Below are 10,098 nucleotides of genomic sequence, written 5' to 3'. Positions count from 1 at the left end.
TCTCATGTGTGTACCTACAAGTGGAATGGCTGGATCGTACGGCAAAGCTATGTTTAGCATTCTGAGGAAGAACTGCCAAGGTGTTTTTTAAAAGTGGCCTCACCATTTTACATTCCCACCAGCAGTGTATGAGGGTTTCAATTTCTCCTCATCCTTTGTCAACACTTGCATCTGTCCTTTTTATTTTAGCCATCCTAAGTGGGTGTGGAGAGGCATCTCTCTCTAGTTTTGATAGCAGGACTCTTTTAACCTATTAGATGTCCAATAAATACTTGTTGGATAAATGATACTTATATGAGTGTGAACAAACAGAACTTTGAACACCTCATTTGGCTCCCAAGATTATTAATTAGCTAAAAAAGATGAACACGGAGCCCAGTATCATTAGAATTCAATTTTTATTTTTATTTTTTTAAAAGTGGGACTCCATGCCCGATGTGGGGCTTGAACTCATGACCCTGAGGTCAGGAGTCACATGCTCTACTGACTGGGCCAGCGAGACAGCCCTAGAGTTTGGTTTTGAAAAGTTACTTTTAAGTTCTTTTTAGATGAGGTTATAAAGGTGGTGAGTGGTCATGAGAATTCATGCAGCTTTGTAGGTTTCAGTGTATTTTTACAGAATAAGCTAACATCATAAGCAAAATTCCAATTTTGATGTTGTTCCTATTCAAAACTTACCACTGGCTGGGGGAGGGGGGGACGAGGAATGGCTAATCACTCTTGAATCTTGAGGCAAGGCAACTAAATAAACTAGCATTCCCTCCTTGGCCTTCCTTTTTGCCTTCTCACGGGAACAGGTTACAACTCAGAAGCTCCAGACACCAATTCTCTGGTGACCGTGTGAACTATTACTTCTGCTTAGAGACCCGCCTGTTCCTCCTTTGGCATGCCTGTCTTCACAAAAGCACTTGATAACACACTTGGGGACCTGGGGGGGCGGTGGTGGTGGTGGGAGCGGAGGGAGGCATAGGAAAATGCAAGTGCCGAAGTTTCTCTGACTAGTTTTCCTCAGTAAACAGTAGACCCTGGGAAACATAACAGGTTCTGAAAACTTAATGTTGATGATTCTGGACGTCAGAGAGACCAGCAGCTGAATCAGTTCCCGTCAGGGGTAATGGTCCAACTGTTTTTGCTTGGTTCTGTAAAGTTCTATCTTGGCCAGAATCCATTCATTTCATCCATGCCTAGACAGACACTTCTTTCCAGCTGCAGCCCTGAAAACCAGAGTTCCACGGGAGGCCGCAAATCAAAGGCCCACCCATGACGGCGTGTTCGACTTTGTGTGGCACCCAAGTGCCCTCACAGGAGCCCGAGTGGGAGAGCCGAGGTCAAAGGTCACAGTCCGTAGAGAGAAGCCAGCAGCAACCCTATCACCCCGCCTTGCCCAACTCATCTGCAACGCCCTAACTCTACAGTAGTCTTCTCTACAACTAGTTAGGAGGCACGTTTGTCCTCAGAAACCGGCCGGGTGGGGTGATGTTTATTTTCCAAAACCACAGTCCTCCCCTATCTGTCTAAAGAGGTTTCCAAGGGCCACGAACAGGCCCCCCTCGCAGAAGCCCTGTAGGAAAAGTATGAACAGTGGGAAGGAAGCGTGTCAGTGGCTTGTTGGAGGAAGCACAGCCCGGGCCTGGTGTCTCTGGGGCTCGGTGATAACTTGGGCCGCCTAAGCCCCGCCGAGGCCAGCCCAGCGCGGTGGCGGCCGCCCAGGGGATGGAGAAGGAGCAGCTCCAAGGAGGGCCCCTGCGTTGCAGAGTTGAGACGGGAGCCTCTGAAAGACAGAGATACTGCGTGTGGCTTCCCCGGTGCCTCCCCGTGCCTCGGAGGGCGACGTGGATGACACAGCATCAGCAGTGCCGTCGCGGGGTGGGGACACAGGGGGCGGTAGGAGCCTGGGAAGGGGCGGGGGTGGGGGCAGCCCCCTCCCCCCTCCCCCGCTCCCCCGCCCCGGGCCCGGAGCATCAGTCGTGGAGCGTGGGGAAGGGGAGCTGACAAAAGCCAAGTCCGCTCGGAATTTGTTGGACGGAGAACACGCTCCCGGCCGGGCGGGCGGCTGCTGCCCCGGAGCTTACAAGGACCGGGGCCCGGGGGAGAAGCAGCCCTAAGTTGGGGGCGGGGTGAAGCGCTGGTTCCTTAATCGCCTGCCCCATCATCCACCCGCCCCACCTGGATGCAGCGCGAGGACCGCGTGGGGCGGGAGCGGCGCGGGGAGGGGGGTCGCCCCGCGGTCCGCCCCCCCGGGGACCCCCCGCGCCACCCCCCTCGCGGCCTCCGGGGCGCCCCTGTCGCGCCTCCCGGGCATCGCTGCCTCGCCGCGTCCTCCGTTAAAATAGTGAAACAAACCCTGCAGGGAAGTGATGGAAAGCCGGGGCGGGGAGGCGGCTGCGGGGCGGGGGCGCGGTGGTCCCGGGGGCGGCCGGCCGGGGAGCGCGGGGCCGGGGGGCATCGCGCTCCGCCGCGGCGGCCGAGCCCCCTCCCCCCGGGGCGCCGGCGGAGGGCGTGGGGCCGGCCCGGGGCCGCCGAGCGGGGGGGGGGGGGACTCCACCTCCATCCATCCCGGGATGCGAGCGGCGGCCGCCCCGCGAAAGTCGGGGCGGGGGCGGGGACCCGCGGGGGCCGGGCCCCCCCACCCCCACCCCCACCCCCACCCCCGGGCCCGGGCCGCCGCCGCCGCCGCCGCTCAGTAACACGTCCCCAGGAGACTCGCAGGAGCAACACGTGATGTGTCTACTTATCAGGGTGAGAGGGGGAGAGCGAGCCTCCGAGCGTGCGGCCGGGCAGCGGGGCGGGGGGCCGCGGCGGGGGCCGGGACGACGGCTGGGGCGCCGGGGTCGCCAGCTCCTCGCCCACCGCCCTCCCGGCGGGAGAAGAGGAGGAGGGGAAGTGACTGCGGAGTTGATGAACTTTGCACATCCAGAAACGCCATTTTGATTCCTTTTCCGGAACAAGTTTGCATCTCTCCTCTCCCTCCGCCCGAAGCCCACCGGCGCCCGCCGCACCATGCCCGCGAGCCGAGCGCCCCGGCAGGGCCGTAAGTACGCGCCCGGGGCCCCGGCTGCCGGCCCTCGGGCGGCGGCGGGAGCTCCGGGGCGGAGCGGGAGCGACCTTTTAAAGAACTTTTGGGGATGGGGAGGGTGAAGCGTGCGGAGCGCGTTGTACTTTTTTTTTTTTTTTTTTTTCTTTTTCCCTTTTTAAAAACTCGGCGTCTCCCGGAGCCGAGGACCCGAGCGCCCCACGCCGCGCTGCGTGCGCTCGGGGCGGCGGGGCCGGCCGGGGATGAGCCGGGCAGCCCTCTCCCCTCGGGCTGCGCGCCGGGCCGCTCCTCCCCGCCTCCTCCTCCTCCTCCTCCTCCTCCTCCTCCTCCTCCTCCTCCCCTTCCTCCGCTCCTTTTCCCCTTCCCGAGCCGCCGGCTCTGCCAACCAGCTCCCAGCGCGAGCCGCCGCGGCCGCCGCAGCGCCGCGCCGCCGGGACCTGATGCGCATCCATATTAGCCGCCCGAGCGCAGGAATCCCGCCCGACCCGCGCCGCCGCGCCCGCCGCGGAATTTATTTTTAACCAGCGCCGCCGGGGACTCGGATGGTGCGCGCACGGCCGGCCAGAGACATCTTCCCAGCGCCGCTCTCCATCTTCCGCCCTCTCTCCCCCGCGACATCCACCCCCCCCATGTGGGAGGGGAAACTTTTCTCCTACATACTTTCGAGTCCCGCTCGGGCCGAGGAGCGCGGGGATGACGGCGCCCGCCCGCCGCCGCCAGGTATCCGGGGGTGCCCGCCGGCCCGGGGCGCTCCCGGGGGTGCCCGCGCGGGGCTGCGCGGTGGGAGCATCCGCCGCGCCCTGCGCCGCGGACTTTGATCCTCCCCGCGGACGGCGCCGGCCGGGAGGGGGCCGCGGGCCGCCGTGCGCCCGCCCCCGCCCGCCGCGGCGGCCCCCTCCCGGCCGGGGGTCGCGCCGCCCCCCGCCCCCGGGCGGCCCGGGAGGGAGGGAGGGGGCGGGCGGGGGCCGGAGCCGCGTCCGCGCGTATTGTTCCCCGGCCCTTCCGCTGGCGGTGGACGTGTTTTCGTGGGAGCCATCGGTGTGGAGCGGAGCCTGCATCGCGGGCGGGGTGGGGGGCGGGGAGGGGTGGGGGGGCCCTCGGCACCCGGCGCCGTCACGAGCACAGGAAGGAGGCCGGGAGCATCCGAGGCGGGGCCCGCTCCGCCGCCCAGCTGTGCAGCGCGCTCGGAAACTTTTGTCCGCCGCCCGCTGGACCAATTTTCCCCGAGTTCTGGGGCTTCCCTGCCTCCTCCCATCCCGGCCCCGCAGCGCCGAGCTGGGGGAGGATCGGGAGTCGGGGGCGAGGCTGGGCGCCGAGGGGCCGGGGACCGACCCGGGGGCGGGGGCGGGGGCCCCAGGGCAGGGCCGCCCCCCTCCCTCCCGGTGCCCCGCGCCCCGCGCCCCTCCCCGCGCGCGCGCCCCCTCCCCACTCGCGGTCTCTTAGGAAACTGCGACCTTCCTGGTTGCTAAGGAGCAGGGGAGGTCCTTCCCGTCGCCGGCCCCCTCCCTGGGAAGCGGCGTGCTTTCTGCAAGGGGCCGAGGGTCGCTCCCCCGGGGCCGGGCGCGCGGGTGCGGGGCGCGCGGGGCGCGGGGGCGCGGGGGGCGCGGGGGGCGCGCGGGCCGCTTGACAGGCGCCGCGTGCAGCTCGCGTCCGGCGTCCGCGGTGCATCCGTGATGGGTTATAAAAGAGGAGGAAAGTATTTCTCCTTGCTCAGCAGATTTGCCCTCCCTCGCTCCTTACTGGTTAGAAGATAGAACGTGAGCCCAGATCCGGACGAGCAGTTCACATTCCATTACGAAATTCTACACGGCTTCAGAGCCAGCGGCAGCACACATTCGGGGCACTTTGGAGTTTTCTCTCTTTTTTTTTTTTTTTTTTAATTTTATTTTTTTGGGGAGGGGGAAAGGGGGATGGTGGTTGGTGGTGGTGCAGAGAGATAGAAGGGCGAATGAAAAAATAAGTCGTTTTTTTTTTTTTTTTTTTGGTATGCTGAAAAACCTGTCTGTTTCCATCAGTAGGAAAAATTCGCCCCCGTGCTTGTTCTAGGGTTGTTAGAGGGAAAGCCTAGCCTTTTGAAAGTCAGTGGAAATAAAGTTTGCCTGTTGGATAGGGATGCTGGAAATAGCGAGGTATTTCGGTCTCGAAGAGGAGACTGGAGAGGATTTCTGCACAGGCTGCTGAGCTGCTAATGTGCATCCCATATTTTTGAGGTCTTTTTTCCTTTTAGGCATGAAGCGGTCTGTGCATGCGCATGAGTGTATTCTGAAATAAGTTTAGTTGAAGTGGAAGGTAGAGAAAAGGGAACTGCAGAGCAAAGGATGGGTTTTGTTAGTGTGGGGTTTTGTTTTGTTTTTGTTTTTTTTTTCTTCTTCTCCCCATCTCCCCATCGCCCTTAAAAGCATCCTCTAGACGTGGTGCTTTTTCGAGGAGGCAGGTATGGTTCTAAGATCTAGTGTAACCCGGAAGTCTGAGCTAGAGGCTGGAGTCTTGGCTGAAACTTTTTTTTTTTTTTCCTCCTCCCTTAAACATTTAGTTCTGTGCTTCCTTCAAGAGTCACACAGAACTTCTGAAGAAATGGGTTCCAAGTTAGTCTTCAAATAATTTATGCATCGGTGAGCCACTAACTAATGTTAGGGGTTGTTTGTTGTTGTTTGTTTGTTTGTGTTTTACCTCTGCATTTTGGAGGGAGCTTTCTGGGTACCCGCTGATGGATCCTGCTTTGATGTGTTTTGAGCTTTGGTTACACTGATGAATTAAACATTTGAATGTCTTTTATCAAGTTTTAAATGTGTGAAAAAACACCTTCCTCTCCCACCCACCCCCACTTTTACAAAAGAAAGGGAGAGAGCCCTTTGATTTAGTTATTTGTTTAGCTTGTGCTCCATTTTAGGTTGTTAATGAACTTGCACTGTTTTATCATTCTTAAAAATACTGCCAAGCAGGTTGCATTTGGGGAATTTTTTTTTTTTTTTTGAAGGATTTGCTGGTTGTATGATAACTTCAGAAACGTTGCTGATGCTTACTGTTACGGGGCATATCGTTCTCTGGGTTTTTCTGGATAACTGCTTAATTTCTCATCAGAAATTCAGAGCCTAAGCCCTATGGCAGACAAGTGTTTGTTATGTGATGGGGAAGATGAGTCTGACTCAGCTGGCACAGGTGGTGCATCCATTCCTAACTATTTACATCATCCAACAAATGACCTTCTGATTTGAAGGGTCTTTTATTTTAGATATCTTCAGGCAGACTCCTGAGATCTTATTTGCATCCAACACAGGTATAGAATGTTGAAGGAGAAAAATAAGCCTACCTGGTTCGTGTGCATCTGATCAAGTTGTTTATTGGTTATCTGCTGCTCAGGCAATAGCTAGTTGCCATTATGTGGCTTGCATTTTTACTCTTCAATTTTAAACTGCTGTGTTGATCCACTTCCTCAGGTCAGTTTGGAAATCTTTGCTTGCTGTCCTTATGCTCAGTTGTGAACATCATTTATTACCTCTGGCAGAAGAAAATTCCTGGTTTGTGGCGCCAAAAAATCCTACCCTTTTAGGGTTTTGTGTGACATAATTAATATAAATTTAATTTCTGCAAAAATTGGTTAAACAGGCTCACTAGAAACAGTCAGAAGTGAATCCTTTTGATGTTTCTATTCATTATCCTTCTGAAAAGTAGGTGGTGCTTAAAAGGTCATAGGATAAGGGTTGCTAAGCAGCTAAACAGAAGATGCTAAAATTAACCAGAGCATTTTTGAAAGGGAGTCCTTCCCTGTTTTACATTATTTACTAGATTTAATTAATTTCTGGATCCTCCATGTCCTCTGACCTAGGAAGGTTGGCTGTTGGGTTTGTTTTGTTTTCGTTATCATATTTAAATAATCTCTCTCTTTTGTAAGTGTCTTTTAATTGAAGTTCATGCTCTCTGACCAACTCTGGTGTCAGATGGCAGCTCGTCTGGGCTGACTTCTTGTGTGATACCGGTGTGTGCAGGTTCAGCCCTCCTTCCTGAGGACATACGTGTGTAACATCACTTTACTTCGTTTATTCATAGCAGCTTGTTCAGTTTGTTTTGGAAAATCTAGCTCATCCACAGAGGGATGTCTTACTTTATACTCTTTATTAAACAGATTTGCATTCAGAAGGTAGAAATGTAATATAGTATCCAGAGAAAGTCTGCGGTGTAGGCCCTCCTGATAACAGGACAATAGCTTTCTTCCCCCTTTCCTGAGATTAGATTAGGCTTTGATAGGATTCCATCTCCCCATCAGAGTTTATTCAGCCCAGTTTTTAATACCATGTAGAAAATAGAATTGTATTAGGTCTGGAGTCTGTTTGGAAGGGTGACCAAATGTCAAAAATAATAATATGATTTACTTCACATTTCTGCTGCAAGTACGTATGAGCATCTCGAAATTGTACAGTGAGATAAAATGGTTGAGATCTACCTGGAGCCATGGTTGTTAAGCATCATCTCTTGGTAGCAGGGCAAGCCTGCTCTAAGTCCGAGGTTTCCCTGCCTCACCGTTGCTTGTGTCCATCTGACCCACCAGACAGGCAGAGAGTTGACCAACGTTTTTTATTTCCAAATATCATTAAGAAATTAGATGGCCTCTCTGGGAGGGGGGCAGGGTGCATGGGTTCTCTTTTCTCTCTGAGACCTAGAAAGTGATTTTTGAGTAGAAGGAGCCCTGGCCCTCTTCAAAAAGCAGGGGTCAGAGTGTGATTTCCACGCCCCGGGGCGGTGGGGGGCCTCCCCATAAATCAGAGGTAAAAGGTGTACCATATGAAACACAGGGGGAGGCATACGATGTGCTTTCTGAAATGCGTCACTTATTTTTAATTTCCCCACTCCCCAAGAAGGGAGAGTAGAGAGGAAAACCATCTGCTGTGTTTTCGCCACAACGGAGGTGGCCACGCGAGGAAGGTGATGAGGAGTGAGGGAGGCTGACTTTTTATGTGCTGGGCCTGGGCCTCTTGGCACCTTCTGGGTGCTCGCTGTTCCTACGAAGGGAAGCCACCGTGGAGTGGAGCCGGTGCTTCCCCCCGCCCCCCCACCCTGGGGGTGGAGAGGAAGGGAAGCTGGGAGGAGGGCTCAGGGCGCGGTCTCTTCCAGCCCCTGGTGCATCTTGTTGCCGTCGGTACTCCAGGGGACAGGTGAGCCCGTCTGCGCATCACTGAAGGTGGCGGCCTGTGAATAGGTGCTTCAGACAAAAGAAGTGGGAGAGGGTGGAGATGTTTGCTCAGTGTGATTCAAGCAAGTAATGCTAAGAGAATTTGAAAGCCTCTGTGAAGTCCCCAAGACTGGGGAGACTGGGTACTTGCCTGCCCTTGCAGGATTCACCTGAGGCCTCTCGGACTCCCTGAGGGCGGGTGGTCCTGATAAGGTAGAGAAGGCCCAGGGAACACCACCCCCACCCCCCACCCCCGTTCCCACCCCCATTTCTTTGTCAGCCGGCCAGACTGCAGCAAGAAAAAGTCTCAGTGGGGGTAATTAGATAAAGCTTTTAAGTGGCTCTATTTGTTTTTCCCCTGGCTTGCTGAGTATCTCCCCCCCCCCCTTTTTCAGAGGCCGTGGGGTAGGATGGTCAAAAGAATGTTTGAGACCTAGTGGCTTAATGACTTTTTAAAATTTCAGTGTTGGTGAGGTTGTACCTTTGACAGAGTCTTCACCCTGCTTTTGTGAAGGCCTTGAACCAAAGATTCGGATTTTATCCTCAAAGCAGCAAACACGGAGAGGGTTAGGTGGCTGTATTAACCCATTTTACAGCTGTGCCAATTTGCACTCTGGCTGGTAATAAACCCAATCCCAGTCTAGCTCCGTACAACACCTGCTTTCTTAACGTCGGCTTAGCCTCAGAACACTGAGCGTTAAGTATGTGCCTCTGTGTGTGTTTTAAATGAGACCAGATCCTTTTCACAGTAATTCTGTGTTGAATGTGAAGATGTAAGGCGATTAAAAAAGAAACTTTTTACCTTTTGGCACATGTCTGTTGATGAATGTGATCATACGCATTTTTTTTTTTTTTTTTTTTTTGGTCAGTAGATTTTCTACCTCCTAGAATTGTTGTAAGGATAATAAATGTTGCAGAAACTTAAAATCTATATATGGAAGAAAGTGGTATATTTTGAGCTCAGGAAGCTTTGTGGGTATCCACTCTGGATTTCCTTTCCAGAATTGTGCACGACTCCAGGACTTCAGGCGAAATTTGCCTAGGGGTTTCTGTTCAAATTGAGGAAATGCAGCACTTTCTTTTTGCTTTGGGTGCCCAGAGAGACCAACAGAACTAGACCAGTTTTTCTTAATGAAGTTCACTTAGGGGTGGATTTTAAGGACAAGGCAAGTCGTCGTTGTAAGCTTTGGACTCACCCTTTAAAGCAGTGGTTCTCAGAGTTGGCGGTTTGCCCCCAGGGGCATTTGGCAATGTCTGGAGACTTTTTTTTTTTTTTTTTTTTGATTGCCTTGCTCGGGGGAGGGGTGCTACTGGCCTTCAGTGGGAAGAGGCCAGGGATGCTGCTTACCCATCCCACAGTGCACCGGATGGCCTCACAACAAAGAATTACCCAGTCCAGAATGTCAGTGGGTAGGTGGAGGTTGAGAAAGCCTGCTTTAAAGGTACAGCAGTCGTGGCCTGTGTCCTATGTGCAGGGAGCCTGGGTGTCCTCAGCGTAGTGCACGTGATCTGTTGGGAGATCTGAAATTTCATAAAGCAAGTAAGCTCCTATTACATGCCTGTAAGGTACCATGGTTGGCACCTTCAAGGGGTCACAGAGAATTTGGGGTTGGGGAAAACACGAAGTGGTGTGAAACATATTTAAAAACCCGATAGTAAATAAAAGTTCTAGAACTCATCTGCTTCTAAAACAAACCAGATTCGTTGGCACTGGGACGCTGTTCCGAGTCACTTCTTCAGTTATTGGGAAACTCGCTCTGTTGTTGTCATCTGCCAGTTTTCTCTCCTGTTTTAAGTTATGTTGGAGTGTATTCCCCTCTACCCACCCCCCCAAGTGTTTGAACTAGCCTTTACTCGCTTGATAGTCAGGGTTTCTGCACTCGTAAGTGCAGAAGTC

General features: G+C 54.1%; 1 protein-coding gene and 1 long non-coding RNA gene across 14 annotated transcripts in view; one reads left to right on the top strand and one right to left on the bottom strand.

Moving 5' to 3' along the window:
- Window positions 1-10,098, top strand: part of RREB1 (ras responsive element binding protein 1) — a 176,027-nt gene that overhangs the window by 38,543 nt on the left and 127,386 nt on the right. For 4 of the 13 annotated variants that reach the window (XM_072813838.1, XM_072813836.1, XM_072813837.1 and 1 more), the window contains exon 1: window positions 3,165-3,754. The exons of 2 other annotated variants lie outside the window; for them this stretch is intronic. The gene's annotated coding sequence lies outside the window, so the exon portion shown is untranslated. 7 more of the 13 variants (XM_072813839.1, XM_072813827.1, XM_072813841.1 and 4 more) reach the window with 5 other exon arrangements.
- Window positions 382-3,833, bottom strand: LOC140626214 (uncharacterized). The gene is made up of 2 exons (XR_012025413.1): window positions 3,695-3,833; window positions 382-1,771 (listed from the first exon to the last, which is right to left on the bottom strand). It is a non-coding gene; the product is annotated as an uncharacterized lncRNA (long non-coding RNA).

This window comes from Canis lupus, chromosome 37 (genome assembly GCF_048164855.1).
Source record: "Canis lupus baileyi chromosome 37, mCanLup2.hap1, whole genome shotgun sequence".
NCBI lineage: Eukaryota > Metazoa > Chordata > Mammalia > Carnivora > Canidae > Canis > Canis lupus.
This window is presented reverse-complemented; position numbering and strand designations above follow the sequence as displayed.